This window comes from Varanus komodoensis, unplaced genomic scaffold, assembly GCF_004798865.1.
Source record: "Varanus komodoensis strain SLA01 unplaced genomic scaffold, ASM479886v1 scaffold8, whole genome shotgun sequence".
Lineage (NCBI taxonomy): Eukaryota > Metazoa > Chordata > Lepidosauria > Squamata > Varanidae > Varanus > Varanus komodoensis.
In genome coordinates this window covers 11,259,983-11,275,448 of record NW_025336481.1, presented here as the reverse complement: position 1 = coordinate 11,275,448, position 15,466 = coordinate 11,259,983, and positions in this window count along the sequence as shown.

Sequence of the window (15,466 nt, the reverse complement as noted above, 5' to 3'; positions counted from 1 at the left end):
GTCCTTATACAATGTGCAGGCAAAATTTCAGGTTCAGAATACAAAAAGAGACCTCCTGGGTCATCCCCCAAATCCATCTCGTCTGGCATCCTGTTTCCCAACAGCGTTCAACCAGATGCCTCCAGGAAGCAGGATGCGACAACAATATCTCTCTCCTGGTATGGGTCCCCTGTAATTGATACTCACAGACCATCTGTACATCAGTTCTCCAAGCAGTACGGACTCCAGGGTTAGGAATGTTTTACCCAGGATTGGGTTTCCCTGGAATCAGGTTGCTGAAGCCGGATGGCATTTTTGTGATACATAGCCTATTACCTATTTACCTATCTATTTAGTCTGAGTCTGGACCATAAGAAAGGCTGAGCACCCAAGAATTGAGGTCTTTGAATTGTGGTGCTGGAGAAGACTCCTGCAAGTCCCTTGGACTGCAAGGCGATCAAACCAGTCAATCTTAAAGGAAATCAACCCTGACTGCTCTTTAGAAGGCCAGATACTGAAGATGAAACTCAAATACTTTGGCCACCTAATGAGAAGGAAGGACTCATTGGAGGAGACCCTGATGCTGGAAACGATTGATGGAAAAAGGGGAAGGGGACAGCAGAGGATGAGGAGGCTAGATGGAGTCACTGGGGCAGTGGGTGTGGGCTTGGGTGGACTCCAAGAGATGGTGGAGGACAGGAGAGTCTGGAGGAATGTTGTCCATGGGATCATGATGGGTCGGGCACAGCTTTGCGACTGAGTCTGAGAATAAGTGGATCTCATAGCATTATCATCCTGATGGACTTTGCTTCCACGTCAGGGTTCTATAGAAGGGCACTGTGACAAACCTCGGTATTCTGATATTGCTCGGCAGGACCCCCTGGACTATCTGGAAGCTTGAAGGCCTCGGGGGCATTATCTCACCTTTCATCATCTGAGGCACCATTACAAGATGGGGGATACTTGGCTCAGCACTAGAAATTAGAAGGATCTTGGAGTTGTTTAGGGGTCACAAGCTGAATATGAGGCAATGATGTGGTGTGTCTGCAAAAGGGGCACAGGCTACTTTGGGCTGGATTAATACAAAGGCCACTTCCAAATTATGTGAAGTTCTAGTTCCCCTTTATGCAGCGCTGGTTGGGCCTTACGTGGAGCACTGCATCCAGTCTGGGCTGCCCAGTTTAGGGCAACTCCTTTCCATGATTGGCAATTTGGACTCATTGTTTTAAAGGGACCCTTCCTTACCGAAAGGACCGTATGGTTACAGAGCTAACACTTGTGTTCCAAGAGATACCTTATTCACTTCCCCCACCGAATCAATAGATGATTGGGCTGCAAATGCCCTGCCAGGGTAATAGGTGGCAGTCCTCGCTGCAGGGAATTTTTCCCGTCTGTGATGGCACTGACTGTGGGCAGCAGTCCCCAGGAACGCTCAAAAGGTTGCCATCTCTCTCGCTCCCCACACAGCCACCAGCCCCTCACTGCAGAAAGGGGGAGGCGGCTCTGTTCTCCCCCGACAGGCCTTCTGAGCCACCTCCTTCCCAGATCCTTTTCCAGTCCCTTCCTTGGAGGAATTGACCCACAGAGCTGGCTCTGAGCCAAAAGCAGTATGGGACCAAATTAATAAGGCCTCGAGCAAGTTCAGCAGAACCAGCTGAAAGGAGGAGAAAAAGAGAGCAGAATTGTTTTTCCTCTCCAGCCCAGGGCTCCCCTCTAGAATCAAAAGACTTTAGTCAGCTAATGCAGTGGCTGCCAAGCCTTTCACTAGCGGCTTCTTTCAGTGTTTGCTGTTTCAAGATCTACTTGACTGTCCAAGCATGTCCCATACGTGAAAGGCCCTTCTTCTTGTTGCATTCCCCAAATGACTGATTCTGAAAGACAGAAGTAGTATTTCTGTTTGCTTCATTTATGCCTTGCCTTTCCTTTCCTTCAAGACACTCAAAACAGCACAAACAATTCTTCTCCCTCTCTTGTTTTATTCCCCAAACATCCCAGTGAGGTGTGCTAAGCTGAGAGATCAAGGTCACCCAGTGAGCTGCATAGGTAAGGATTTGAAAAACAGGTCTTCCCGCTCCTAGTCTGATGTTCTCATTATTTCTCCCTGTACGGTCTCAGAACCCAAAGAAAGCACAGAGCAGTGCATAGTTAAACTACAGAATTCATTTCCACAAGACGTGGCGATGGCCACCACTTTCAATGGCTTTAAATGGTATTCATGGAGGAGAAGGGTACAGAAGGCTACTAGCCCTGATGGATATGGCAGGACTTCTCTGTATAGCAATTGCTGGGGAAGATGGGTGGGGAAGTGCTGTTGTTGTCACAGCTTGCTTGTGGGTTTCCTGTGGGCAGCTGCGTGGCCCGTATGTGACCAGAATGCTGGGCTAGATACTCCCTTGGTCTGATCCTGCATGGCTTCTCTATGCACTTAAATGGGGAACAGCATGGGGAAACTGCAGTTCATAAAATGACAGAGAAAGAAAGGGTCTTCTTAGCTTTTATGTAATCAGTCTTCTCCATCAGGATTTGTTGAATGTTTTCTATCTCCTTAGGCTTTCCAGAAAGACATTATGATTTTATCCTTCTCATAAATACATCCTTGACAGGCAGAGAATATTGATTTTCAAGGCAGAGGTTCAAGATGACATTCAGCAGAGAAGAGTGAATTATCTTACCAAGACATCAGCTGGGTGAGTTACTGTTAGATCTACAGGCGACAACAGAGAATTGATTTTCCCACTTGGGAGCCATGACTGGTGTTGCATTTCTTAAGCAGGGCCAGGGTGGTCCAGATGTCCATGTCTGATTTTGTTACAACCGCTGCATTTTTGCTTTTTATAATGTTCCTTTATCCTTTTCTTCCTTGCAACAGCACATCCAAACATGGTTGTTGGAATTGTCTGGAAGGAAAAAGGTTTAAAAACTGGATTTTGCAAGGCAAAGGTGCTTTTGCAAATGCCAGTCAAGCAACTTGTACAGACAGCTTGATCACCACAACTGCCCTTGCTACACAATGTGCAGCTATAAAAGAGTGTTGGCTATGTTTTTAGTCACAGTCTTAGATCACAAGAGGGAAGAGTCCGGCTGAAGTGGCCTGGTTTGGCCAGTAGCTCCCTACTTCTCAAACAGACTGAGTATGCAAAGCCTTTTAGATTTTTTCATTTCTGGTTTCCAAGGTAAGAAGATCCAGAAGGGGTTTACCACTGCCTTCTTTTGCACAGAACTAACCAGAGTTAATCTGAGCATCACTGCCATTGTTTGAGAAAAGCCCTCTGCCAGTGCTGCCTTCAACGACAGTAGCTGCCCTTCTGAAGTTCCTCCACCCCGGTTGCCATTAGAGTCTTCCATTCTCTTCTGCTGCGGCGACTGCTGCTCCCGCAGAGCGGGATGCATCTCAGCCTGGTGTCTCTGCTTTGACCTTTCCACCTTGGGTGACCCTGCTTGAAGACTATTCTGGTCTCCTGGTGACATTGCTCTCCAGAAATGTCCTATCTTGTTATGGATAGGAAATGTTGGAGAGTTTTTATTTGTAGGTTGCCATAAATCAGAGACAACTTGATGGAACATAGTAACAACAACATGCAAAGGCTTTCATGACCCGACAGTGCAAGTGGATCAAGCAGCAGCGCGACAGGTAGGCAGGCTGGGCAGCTGCCAGGGGCTCTTGGAGCCTCTTCCCCCTTGCCACCTGCTTCTTCACCTGCCTCTTGCTCTGGCCCAGGCGACAGTGATGGAAAGAAGAGGAACAGGAGATGCCATGGTCTACTTGCTCCTTGGCATCCTCCCTGTCGAGCGAGTGCCAGGCATGAAGGCGGGGATGGAGAGCAATCACAGCTCGAGGCAATGGTGGAGGACAGGCAGACTGATCCAGGAAAGGAACTCATTGAGGGCATCTCACTCCAGGGCCTTCAGAAAGCTGAAGCTGGCACCAGCAGCCAGAATCGCCTTGCAAGGGAACACAGAGAAAATACTAGCTCTGTAACAAGAAGCTATTCTGCTGAATAAATCACCGCCTTTAGCTCATGAGGGCATAAAAGCCCTGCTGAAGCGGCCCAAAGGTCTCTGTTGACCAGCACTGTCTTCACAGTGGCCAGCCATATGCTCATGGGAGGTCTAGAAGCAGGATAGGAGTATGACAGCACCCTCTCGCTCTGGTTGCTTGGCGGTGGGCATACAATGGTATAATGCCGCTGAGATAACACCAAGCCTACGGGCAGGCCCTGCCATTAGACGGTGTGAATCAGCTGCCCCAGGCTGCGGATTTTCAGTTTCGTGAAAGGGCAGCAAATGATTAATTTATTATTATTGGATTTGTATTTCCCAGGAGAGGGAGAGGCACTTGTGGGAACTTCTGCCTCAAATGCCACCAATGCAGGAAGTCCACTATCAGTATTTATTCTTGATTAGCTCCTCTGATCTCTGTCAGTTGAAGGCTTTAATCAGCTAAAAATGAAACAACAGCTTGGCACCACAGTTTACCTGATTACAGGAAAATAAATGTAATTCCTGAAAATTAGACTTGTTAAAACAATTGGTAGATTTCAACTCAGCTGCCTGATGCTAAAAATATTTTCAAAAGTCCCGCTGGGCTATGGAAGTGGGCAGAGAGCAGTGTTTAAACAAAACAATCTTTTATGCTGTATGAAAATCTGAGGGAAATTAATATTGCCTCTAGTTTTGAGGTTTCTTGCTCAGTTTTTATTTCAGTGGGAGGCTTTCCTGTGTAAAGACAAAGTAAAGCCAAGTGGATAATACTTGGAGGATTTTGGCCAGTGTGCATATTAGATTTTGTTGATCCATCTTGAAAATTTTTGCTTCCACATCCATTTCTGAAGGTTCTACTAAAAATGGTTGTTGAAAAATTTCGGACTGGGTCATTAGCAGAACCCTTGCCTTCCCCACATCCCACATCCAACATCATCTTCTCTTTTCTTTCCCGATTCCGTTCATAAGGGGAGTGTAGTATTAATCACATTTCAGATTTGCACTTTAGTTGGTAAAGCAGAAGTAATACTAAAGACCACAGACAGGATTATAATAGACATAATGGTTTATTGGTTTGTTTAGTCGCAAAGTTGTGCCTGACCCATCACGACCCCATGGACAACATTCCTCCAGGCTCTCCTGTCCTCCACCATCCCTTGGAGTTCACTCAAGCCCACACCCACTGCTTCAGTGACTCCATCCAGCCACCTCAATCTCTGCCATCCCCTTCTCCTTTTGCCATCGATTGTTCCCAGCATCAGGGTCTTCTCCAGGGAGTCCTTCCTTCTCATTAGGTGGCCAAAGTATCTGAGTTTCATCTTCATCATCTGGCCTTCTAAAGAGAGGTCAGGGTTGATCTCCTCTAGGACTGACCAGTTTGATCGCCTTGCGGTCCAAGGGACTCGCAGGAGTCTCCTCCAGCACCACAGTTCAAAGGCCTCAATTCTTTGGCGCTCAGCCTTCCTTATGGTCCAGCTTTCACAGCCATACATTGCAGCTGGGAAAACCATAGCTTTGACTATAAATACTTTAGCTGGCAGGGTGATATCTCTGTTTTTAATGACAAACCATGTGAAGGCAAAACAGGAAGGAAACTCCATCAAGGCCAGGATGGTATTTTATAATATAACGTGTAATGCAAAAGGGAAAGAAACAATGCAATGCAAAGCAAATAGCAGTATCAGCCATTTGGATGGGAACACTGGCCAAAGAAATGAGTAAAGCAATCTGAGTATAAATATTTCCTTATACTGATAACTTGGACACTGCGTCTTCTTTAATAAAGCTTCCTGTAGCTCAGCTTGCTAAAAAAAAATTCTAGGTTTCCCACCTGTTTGAACTGCAAAGCTTGTTAGCCCTGGATTCAAACCTCCTGATCCCCCACCAAAGGCCAGCTGGTGAGAGAGCTGGGATGGGATGGAGGTAACCCCAGGGTGCTGTGGCTGCAGGAGGCTCAGTGGGTCCATCAAGATTCTCACGGCAGTAGCAGCGCACATGTGCCATTTTGGAAGCATGTCAGGGCCAAATAAAAGGGGGATTTGAACCTGATAGATCCAACGCCCCCTGTTTCCCCCCAGTAGGCTCCTTAAGTTGCCATGTCCTTCCCAATGGTTTCAGTGGAATGGGAATGTTAAAGAAAAATGCCAATAAAAGGAGTAAGGAAATGCCACCCATTTGGCTGCGGTGCAGTGCGGATGCTGGGCCTGTGACGGCCACTGTGCAAGACGGCCTCTGTGGTTCTCTGTCCTTCAGTGAGTCCGCCTTCTCACCATTGCCACCAGCTCCTGTCAATCCTCATCCTCCTTCTCAGCAACTTGCTTGCTTGCCAGGCAGAAAAAATGGCAAGCATGCCGAGAGCTGGATTTCTTTCTCTTCCTTCTCCCCAGAACTTTGCCTGGGCCAGAGAGAGGTAAAGGTGAAGACACAGGTTGCAGTCCTGGTGAAGAAGAGGAGCACGCTGGGGCTGCGCCTTCAGCAGGTGCCCTGCTTTGCCTCCCCACTGTGAGACAGAAGGCCTCTGGACACACTGGGGGTTCTGATATGAATCGTGGATCCAGGAAAGCAAGAGCAACAAAAACAAAAGTGGGGAAAAGAAAGGGGAATCCAAACTATCACTGGGTTCAGACAACATGTTAATCCAAGGGCTCCATGTGGGTTGAGCATGGGCTGTTATTGAAACGTGACTTTCCATATTGTCTGAACCCATCTTCCCTAACAAGCCATGGTTTGTTAGTCATGAACAAACCATGAAGAAAATTCAGGATTTGTGGTTGGATTATAAACTGTGGATTATTCACCAAGGTTTATTATCTTGGCTGGATTCAGACAACAATCTAACAACACTATAAAGAACGACCCACGTTTAATCCATATTCAAACCCTGGTGTCAGCTGAGCCTGGTTAATAAATGCCTGGGTAGCCAGATGGGCTCTCACTAGGGAGTTGAGGCTGGAGAAAGGTGAAGGTTATGTTAGCCAACTCATCTTTATAACAGTCAGAGATGGGACCAGGCCTCTGTGTTGTTTTGGATGTGAGTCAAGAAGTCAACAAGAGAACTTTCTAGCATTCACGCATACTTTCTTGCAACAAGCATCTCTGCCACTTGCCATTGTCTTTCACTGCCCCTCAAGTCACATGGACATATTTTGCATGGGTACACTTTCAAAGCAATTCAAGTACATGATAGTTTGGCATCTGCTGCACTGCCTATGTTCTTTTCAGATTGCCATTAAATATAATGCTTTCCTCACCCAGATTGTCAAACTCAGGTGCTGGCATGCCGCCTCAGCTGTCACTTTGCCTCAGCAAAAGTTACATGCAGCTTCCAAAGAGACAGACGTTTGGGTTGCGTTCAGTCCTTTTTCTTCCATCATGGCTGCTTTGGCATTTGCTGAATTCAGGCGCTGCTTGTACCTAGCAAGGCTGAAGTTGTGGCCAGTCATCCTCGCCCTCTGCATCTTGCTAATGAAAACGAAAATCTCAAAAGATATTATGTTCCTTTTAGTAGTAAGCGGAGGTACATTTAGTTGATTAATCTTAGAGTTCCTTCACCATCACTAAATTGTTCTTCTATTGAGGTTTTAATCACATGCATACATATTTAATTTTTATTGGTTAAGTCACAGATAAGACACCAATTGCTTTCGTCCCTGAGAGTAAATCATGGTGAACACAGCAACATTCAATCCTGACTTTAATCACTTGATACCAATAGTTTATGAACTGCTTTTAGTTCTAACTAGAAAACTCCCTCCAATTACCAATGTGGGCCAAGTTCCATACCAAAGCAGAACTGCTTAGAAGACCTAGAATAAAATTTCGTCTTGTGTTTTATAGTTTTAATAGCAGGAATGATGAGGGCAGAAATGGCCTCCAATTCCAAACGTCATCTTAGAAGTGTCCCTCACTGAAGTTCTTTACCTGACAGTAACTATTTACAGCTATGAAAGGTGCATCCAAAATTGGAAAATATTTTCTGTGTTCAGGAAGGATGCTATTACAAAAGAGCATAGTCATCACTGCTGTAATACAGGGCACAAATTTAAGCACTTTTAGGCCTTGTCTACACATTCAGTAACAATTGACTGGATGCAGATAGCACACTAGCCCACACACAAGTCTGAATAAGGGTTGGGTGTAGGCTATTGTTGAAAGTTGTCTTGTCTAGATGCAGCTGCACTAACAAGCTATGCCTTGTAAACCATGAACAACCCATGAACTGTGTGGATGGTTATCTTGGCTAGGTTCAGACAACATGGAAACCCTTATTTCAACAACAATAGTTCGACAACAGCCTACACTCATTCACACTCAAACCTTGTGTTGTCTGAACCCAGTCAAAGACATTGACAGGTGATAAGAATGGGCAGTGTCGCTTCAGGCTGTGGGCAGGCGTCATGTTTCAAGAAAATCAATTTTTTCATCTAGACCAGCCTTTCAAGACATTCTCACTTAAGCACAACCAGATCCACAACCAGATTGGCATGGCAACGGAGATTCTAGAAGGAAGGAAGAAAAGAACTCCGCTTGTGGCTGCATGCAAGCAATAATTTATGAAATACTACTTGGCCTTACTTAAGCTTAGTACTTATTACTTAAGTACTTAAGGCTAGCTAAATTTAATCTAAATGTCATAGCAAGAGCCAGCTGGAGCCAGGGGTCAGACTAGATGGCCCGGGAGACCCCTTCTGAGTTACCCTGTTTCTATGTTTCTAAGTCCAGATTCTTATTTCTAATAGTCCAGGCCACTTAACCCCACAGTCAGGAATGGCATTTTTTTTAAAAAAAAGTGGCATAAATTTGAGGTCGAATCCAATAGCTTGCATGCTGGTTCAGCATAAGTGCCATTCATCTCAATGAGTCTATTCTAAGTAGGACTAAGGTGGAACCTACCATTATTCCATTTCCTTCTGCACAAAATCCAATGCAGCAAGCTAGGGTGAGACTTGGGTGTGATTGCCCGTGGTACATCATCACCACAAAGGAACGTGAGCCCAGCCGCCATTTATGTAAATCATCCAGGGAGCCAAACACAATGGGAGCCTGTGAGGCCATCTGGGCAGGTAGGGCTACCTCCAGGCACTTGGTTCGGACTATCTAGTGTTTGCTTCAACTTCAGTGTACATGGGGTGGCAGTAAAGAGTAACTAAAGTTTCTCTACCTGCCAGCATGTTGGCCCACCTTGTTTCTGGGGAGGCACATGTTAGGCATGGGAGAACTGTGGATTCTGCTGATCCTAAGACCATCCCTGAATCTGCTCTGTAGCACTTCCTTGTTGCCTTCTGCCCCACTGCAGATCCAGGGTCCTGCGTCAAAAGAAGCTTGTTTTCAGCCTCATGGAAGAAGATTATGAAGTCTGCTCCATTTCCCCCAGGGCAGAGCCTTCTCTCATCACTTGGAAAGGGAGACCTGGAAAATCCCATGGTTCCTCTCAAGGACTCTAGATCTGCGCCCTAAATATAAAACTCCCTGCCCTGAGGAGTTTACAATCTAAATGCATGTGCAGTATAGATTAAAATGTCACATGCACTCCAGTTGCAGGAAACGACAAGCACTTTTTAGCCTTGCATCTACAAGACACAGAGACAATAATTTGGCTGGAGCTCTTGCACTTCAAGACGATCATTTAAAAAAGTGATGGGTTTGGCAGGAGCAGCAAACATATAAAATGAAACTGTCTCTGCTCACATTAACAGGTGGAAAAATAGCAGCATCTCTACATTTTGACACCAAAAATGGCAGGTTTGGAGCCAAGCAGATTTATTTGGGTTGTTTAATCTGAAAAACTGCCAGCCTTCTGTCTGCAAAGGGAGTTTAGTGGAAAATTGGGAAGAATTAACATTAAAATTAATGCAGCTTCAAATGCAGGCAGCTTGGCTTATGGTAAATCATATGCATAGTAATAATATGGTGCAATCCTAAATATATCCACTCAGAAGTCAGTCCCACTGGGTTGTCTCCAATGATGCTGGTCTGCCAGTGGAACAGACATTTCTGAAGGCATGGGTCCTCCCCTTCCTGTTTTCCCCATATTTTCTATGAAGGGTTTGATGAACTTCTAGAGCAAATTGGATGATACTCAGTGGTTACAGGGGGGAATGCAAATTCCTGTTGCACTAGCCAAAGTCTATTAAGTTGAGCTTAGTTCTAGGCAAGTGGGTACAGGATTGCAGCATTAGCATTTATGCTTTCTGAGTGTTTAAAGACTTTGTGTGCGTGATCTCAGCAATCCTTTACAACAACTCTCAGAAGTAAGTTAGTGTCATTGTCTGTAAAGTATGGCACAGCTTACAAGAGGCTTTAAATTATGTATGTTTGGCAGGGACTTCCCTATCTCATTCTATAAATGTTCATTCTAAAAGCCAGAAGTTACAGCTCCATTTCTCTTAAATAATTATTTACTGCCCATTTCTTGAATTCTCTGTGAGAAAAGATTGATTTTTGGTGGGGAGGATGATTCCCTACAAAATCCTTATGGTCCATTACGGTCCTCAGCAGAGCCAGTCCTGCCATTACGCAGAGGGAGGCAGTGCCCCAGATGCTGCTCTGTGCTGTCAAGACATCTCCAGCTTAGGGCAGCCCTGTGTCTGAACGCTCTCCAAAATGCCCTGTCCATGACGTCCTTTGTGGAGATGGCATTCCTCCGGAACCACGCAGTTATTTCCCCTTATTGGTGGGCAAATGGAACCCCTACACCAGGGCTCCTCAAACCTGTTCAACAGGGGGCCAGTTGAAAGGTGCTGGCAATGGGGGCGGGGGGCATGGGCCACGCCGGGCCACGCCGGGCCAGGCCAGGGGGCGCATGGGTGTGTGTGCGGCTACATGGCGAGGTGCCAGCTTGCTCGCAAGGAGATCCTTTTCTACAAGTGAGTCCAGAACAATCTCCACACAAGTGAGTTGCCACCTCGCCATGCGGGTGCGTGTGTGTGTGCACCAGCGCGGTGAGGTCAACACCTCTATGGCGGGCCGGATAAATGGGCACCGTGGGTTGGAACTGGCCCACGGGCCGCAGTTTGAGGACCCATGGCCTACACCTTCTGTTCTATCACCAGTGCTTTAGCAAGAGTCAACCCTCAGTCTAGTCACCTTCTGCAGGTGGAAAGTGGTGTTGGTTGTGTGTGCATGCATGCGCACCCATGCCTTCTTGTCTTTCTCCTCAGGCAGCCCGATGTTTTGAACTAGACTTTTTCCTATTCTCTCTCTCTCTCGCTCCCCCCCTCACACACACACACACACTACTGACTTCTGTCGGGACAGTTTACAACAATTCACAAAACCACACATGAGAAATACCAGATAATAAAACCAGTGTAAAGTTTCAGTACACAAAATGCAAAACAGTTTAAATAGCCAAAAGCAATTTCAGTAGCAACCTCCTAGGACCCTTCTATTGTGCTGCGCTCAGCTAGTTCTTCAGCTGCTGAAGGGGGAAGTGCTCCTCCGAATCACCTGCACCTCCAAACAAGACATCAGTGAGATGTGCCACTCAAGGAGAATGACCTCACCTTTCGATCCATTCCAAGGCAGCCTATGATTCAACAAGACAAACACGATATTAAAACTTCCGACATACATTTGGCAGAGAGCAATATCAGCCCCAAGAAGCAACGCTTAAGGCTGGTTGTACCTGACGCTACTGAAGGACCCCGGGGGCGCATTTCCAATCCAGGAGCTCTCCATGGTGCTGAGTCCAGTCTCACCCTACCCCCAAAACAGGTTCAGCACCATCAATAGTGCTCTAAAACATCAGATTGCAACCCACAGTGGGCACACTGCCCCATGGGTATTGCAGTCATTCGCGTCCACTGCATGGCAGGGTGGGGACAGCCTCTCAGTTGATCTTCTTAGCACCACGCCAGGCAGTATTTTAGAGATCTCCATAATGCCCCCTCCCAGGGCTGTCACAATGCATGGGCCTGATGGGTCTCCTTACTAATCTGTGTATGTCAACCCTTGGAAAATTGGAGAACTTCCAAAATTAACAGTAGTTGTAGTTGTCATAGGGGCCCCAGTACACTGCTTTGCCAGGGCCCATAATGCTGTTACGACGGCCCTGCCCCCTCCCCGCTTTATCCATGTATTGATTTGAGTTATGCCTTCTCTCTCCAGCAAGAAAATGGTGCTGAAGACAGCTAACAATCATAAAAACATTTTAAAAAGGAAAAAATAGTCAAAAGGCAATAATAAAACAAATGCATGGGAAACATATAGAAAAACACACCAAAAATTATTGACTGCATGCAAATCCTAACTTGTGAGAGGTATTAATTTATTACGTTTATTTTCCCAAGTATCCTCTAAGGATCTCAGGGATGGCCTATATGATGCTCCACACACGTATGTGCACACACGCACAGACACACTGTGATCCTCACAATAGCCCTGTGAGGTAGGCCAAGAGAGAGGCCTGAGAGGTTGCAGGACAATTGCATGCTGCCTTCTAGAACCCTTCGCATGGTCAGAGCTCTGTGTCAGGCATAACACCATACTTTGGAGAATGCTAATCCTTCCTTAAATTCTATTATTCCATCCCACATACATGCATTGGCAGTGATGCTAATGCTTTTCAGCACGCACGTAATGAAAAGCACACGCTTTTGAAAGAACGACGGCTTCCTCGGAGCACACGAACCAAGTGTCAGCAAGCAGCAGGACAAGACCATCCATAGGCCAACGCTTTCCCACATTTCCTTGCTGTCTGTGCCACGGAAAGCTAATTCCAGCCGGGCCTCGTTATGACTGGAGCAGCAGGAAACCCAGACACCTCCATTTAGAGAAGGTCACGTAGGTGTTGTGTAAGGATTCCTTTTCACATGGCTTCTCACTATGAGACCAGCAGGATTTTCAAACAGGAACTTCCTGTCCTCGGCCTGTACCTATTTAATAGACATAAAGCCTTTTAAAGTCAGCCTACTTGATAGTCAGTTGCCCCTGCTCTGACTGTCCTTGTCTGCCAGGAACATCCTTTATTTTCTTGTATTTGTCCTTTCTAAATTGTTCTCTGGTTGCCTTTTTGGAAATATGTTTGGGGCACCCCTTTAGAGACCTCAAATTCCAATCCTTTTTAGTTAATTTGTTCTTTGTTACTTTACCCATAGAATCACAGAATAGAAGAGTTGGAAGGGGCCAGGAAGGCCATCCAGTCCAACCCCCTGCTGTTGCAGGACACCACGTTACACCATCCCACTCAGATGGCTGTCCAGTTTCCTTCTGAGTGTCTCCAGTGTGGAAGAGCCCACCACCTCTCCAGGCAGCTGGTTCCACTGTTGTATTGCTCTGACTGTGAGGAAGTTTTTCCTGGTGTCCAGCCTGAATCTGGGTTGCTGCAACTTGAATTGATTGTTCAGTGTCCTACATTCTGGCATTAGCAAGAAGAGATCATGACCTTCCTCTTTGTGGGATGCCATGAATGGCACTTTGTGGTGGTGTCCAAGAAAATTGTCAAATTGAGAAGTGTGCCCACAACCAAGATGACTGTCTACCCCTGAATATACACTATGCATCTAATGTAACATACAGTTTTGCCCCGAAGTTGGTGAAAAGGAAAAAGGGAGATTGCAGAGTAGATCAAGAGAGCAGGCTGGAAGTTTTTGGAGAAGAGAACTGGTTGTTTACAATTAACATGCAGATTACAATAAATCTGTGGATTGCTGTAGCCTGTTGGACTGCTGTAATCTTGTGGAGTCCTTCATTTGTGGAGTTATTGTTTATGGGTTGCTTTTGTCCTCAAGGCTATTTTAAACAATTCCTTCTTTCTGTGAATATATTTTGCTGTTCCTATATGTTAATGATGTGTATCTTTTTGTTTGCTTGCCTTTTGTGTGTAAATATTTAACTTTCTTCATTTCTATTTGTTAATTAGAAAGTTATTACAAAGTTCATGCGGGTATCAGTGGTTTCAGTGGGAATGTAAATGAAATCTGACCTCATCTTGACGTGAAATTGGGAATGCCGGAATGGTTTGCGGTTGCACGTAGGAGCACAGACATTGTGATAAAATATAAGGCATAACACAATGTGAGAAACAGGACAGGAAAACACATAGCAAAGAAGTTAAGCAGGTTCATATCAACCCTTTGGTGCAGTGAACGGTACCACCCACTGGTTCCAAATACTGGAGATTCTTAGGGAGGAAAAAACCCTACAGATCATCCCCAGAAAGGTGCAGTGGTCAGGGTGCCGGACTTGAACCGGAAAGAGCCAGATTCAAGTCTCTGCTCAGCTATGAACCTCACTGGAGTAAGTGCGGGTCTTTGAACTCACCTGCCTTTCAGAATTGCTGTGGGTATTAATGGAGGACAGATCCCATATCCACCATCTTAAGCTGCTTAGAGGAAGGATTAGTGGCAAGCATAATAATAAATGATATGTTTAGTCAGTGGAATTCCTTTGGATCAGCCCTTTTCAGTCCTACTTCTTGAGGTGTCTGTCTACTGGGGCCTTGGGTCACACATATGCACGTGTGCACATACCTGCACACACCTATCAATTTGCCTTCTCACACACATGCAGAGTGAGACAGTGATCTGGGCCACTAGTAGTGCTGCTGCGGGGTTTTGGGAGGCTGCTGTTTTTAAGGGTGGTGTCTGGGAGACTGTGTGTGTGCACAACAGAGCTGGGAGTGGTGGGCCCTTGAGGTTCCATGGCTTGTGCAGCTGCACTTTAAATGGAATAGACTGTTTGGTGCAATAACAAGCAACAGGCCATGGATTTTCAGCCTTGGTTTCATTTCCATCAGAACCATTTACTCTCCATCAGCAAAAAATCCAAGCACGGGAAGGCTGACTGGGTTCACACAACATGATAAATCATGGTGGTTATCATGTTGTCTGAACCCAACCAGAGTGGCTTCCTTGGTGAATTAAACCATGTTGCTGCATACACAAAGCACAACAAGCCACCCTGGCTTATAAACTACCATGGCTTGTTTGGTGATATGAACCCAATTTATAAGTTTGAACCAGAAATCATAGGCAAAGAAAGGAAAAGGCAAACACACCCAGCCTTCACAAACGGTCCCTGAGCAAGGTCTCCTACTGCATGAGGCAGGAGAGCACATGCGCTGCCTCCTTAGTGGTTGATCATTTGGCACCACCTGCCCTCTAGCACCACCTCACACTGAGCATCCTCTTAGAACCAAAGGACAGGCAGCCTCTTTGCAGAGCTTCATTGATTAAAGGAAACGATTGCTGTCTCTTCAGAGAGAAGAGCCGGGCTTGGGAGGGCTGTCCCCTCAAGAGATCGCGTCTTCAGGCAATTTCCTGGGATATTACTCTCACAGTGATGAAGCAGCCTAGAGCCAAGCAGTTTGGCCTGGCTGGCTCTCTGAAGAGCTCTGCTGGTGACTTCCTTAGCTGACATGGCTTTCCGGGAAGCCTCCCCACTCACCTTCCCACTTGGGCTGTGAGCAAAGCAGGTGGTGGGCAGCTGCTTTGGAGAACCCTGGTGGCTACTTTCTCACGGTGGCATTGCAGACTCTCTAGGTACCCTGCAAGCTTTGCTAAGA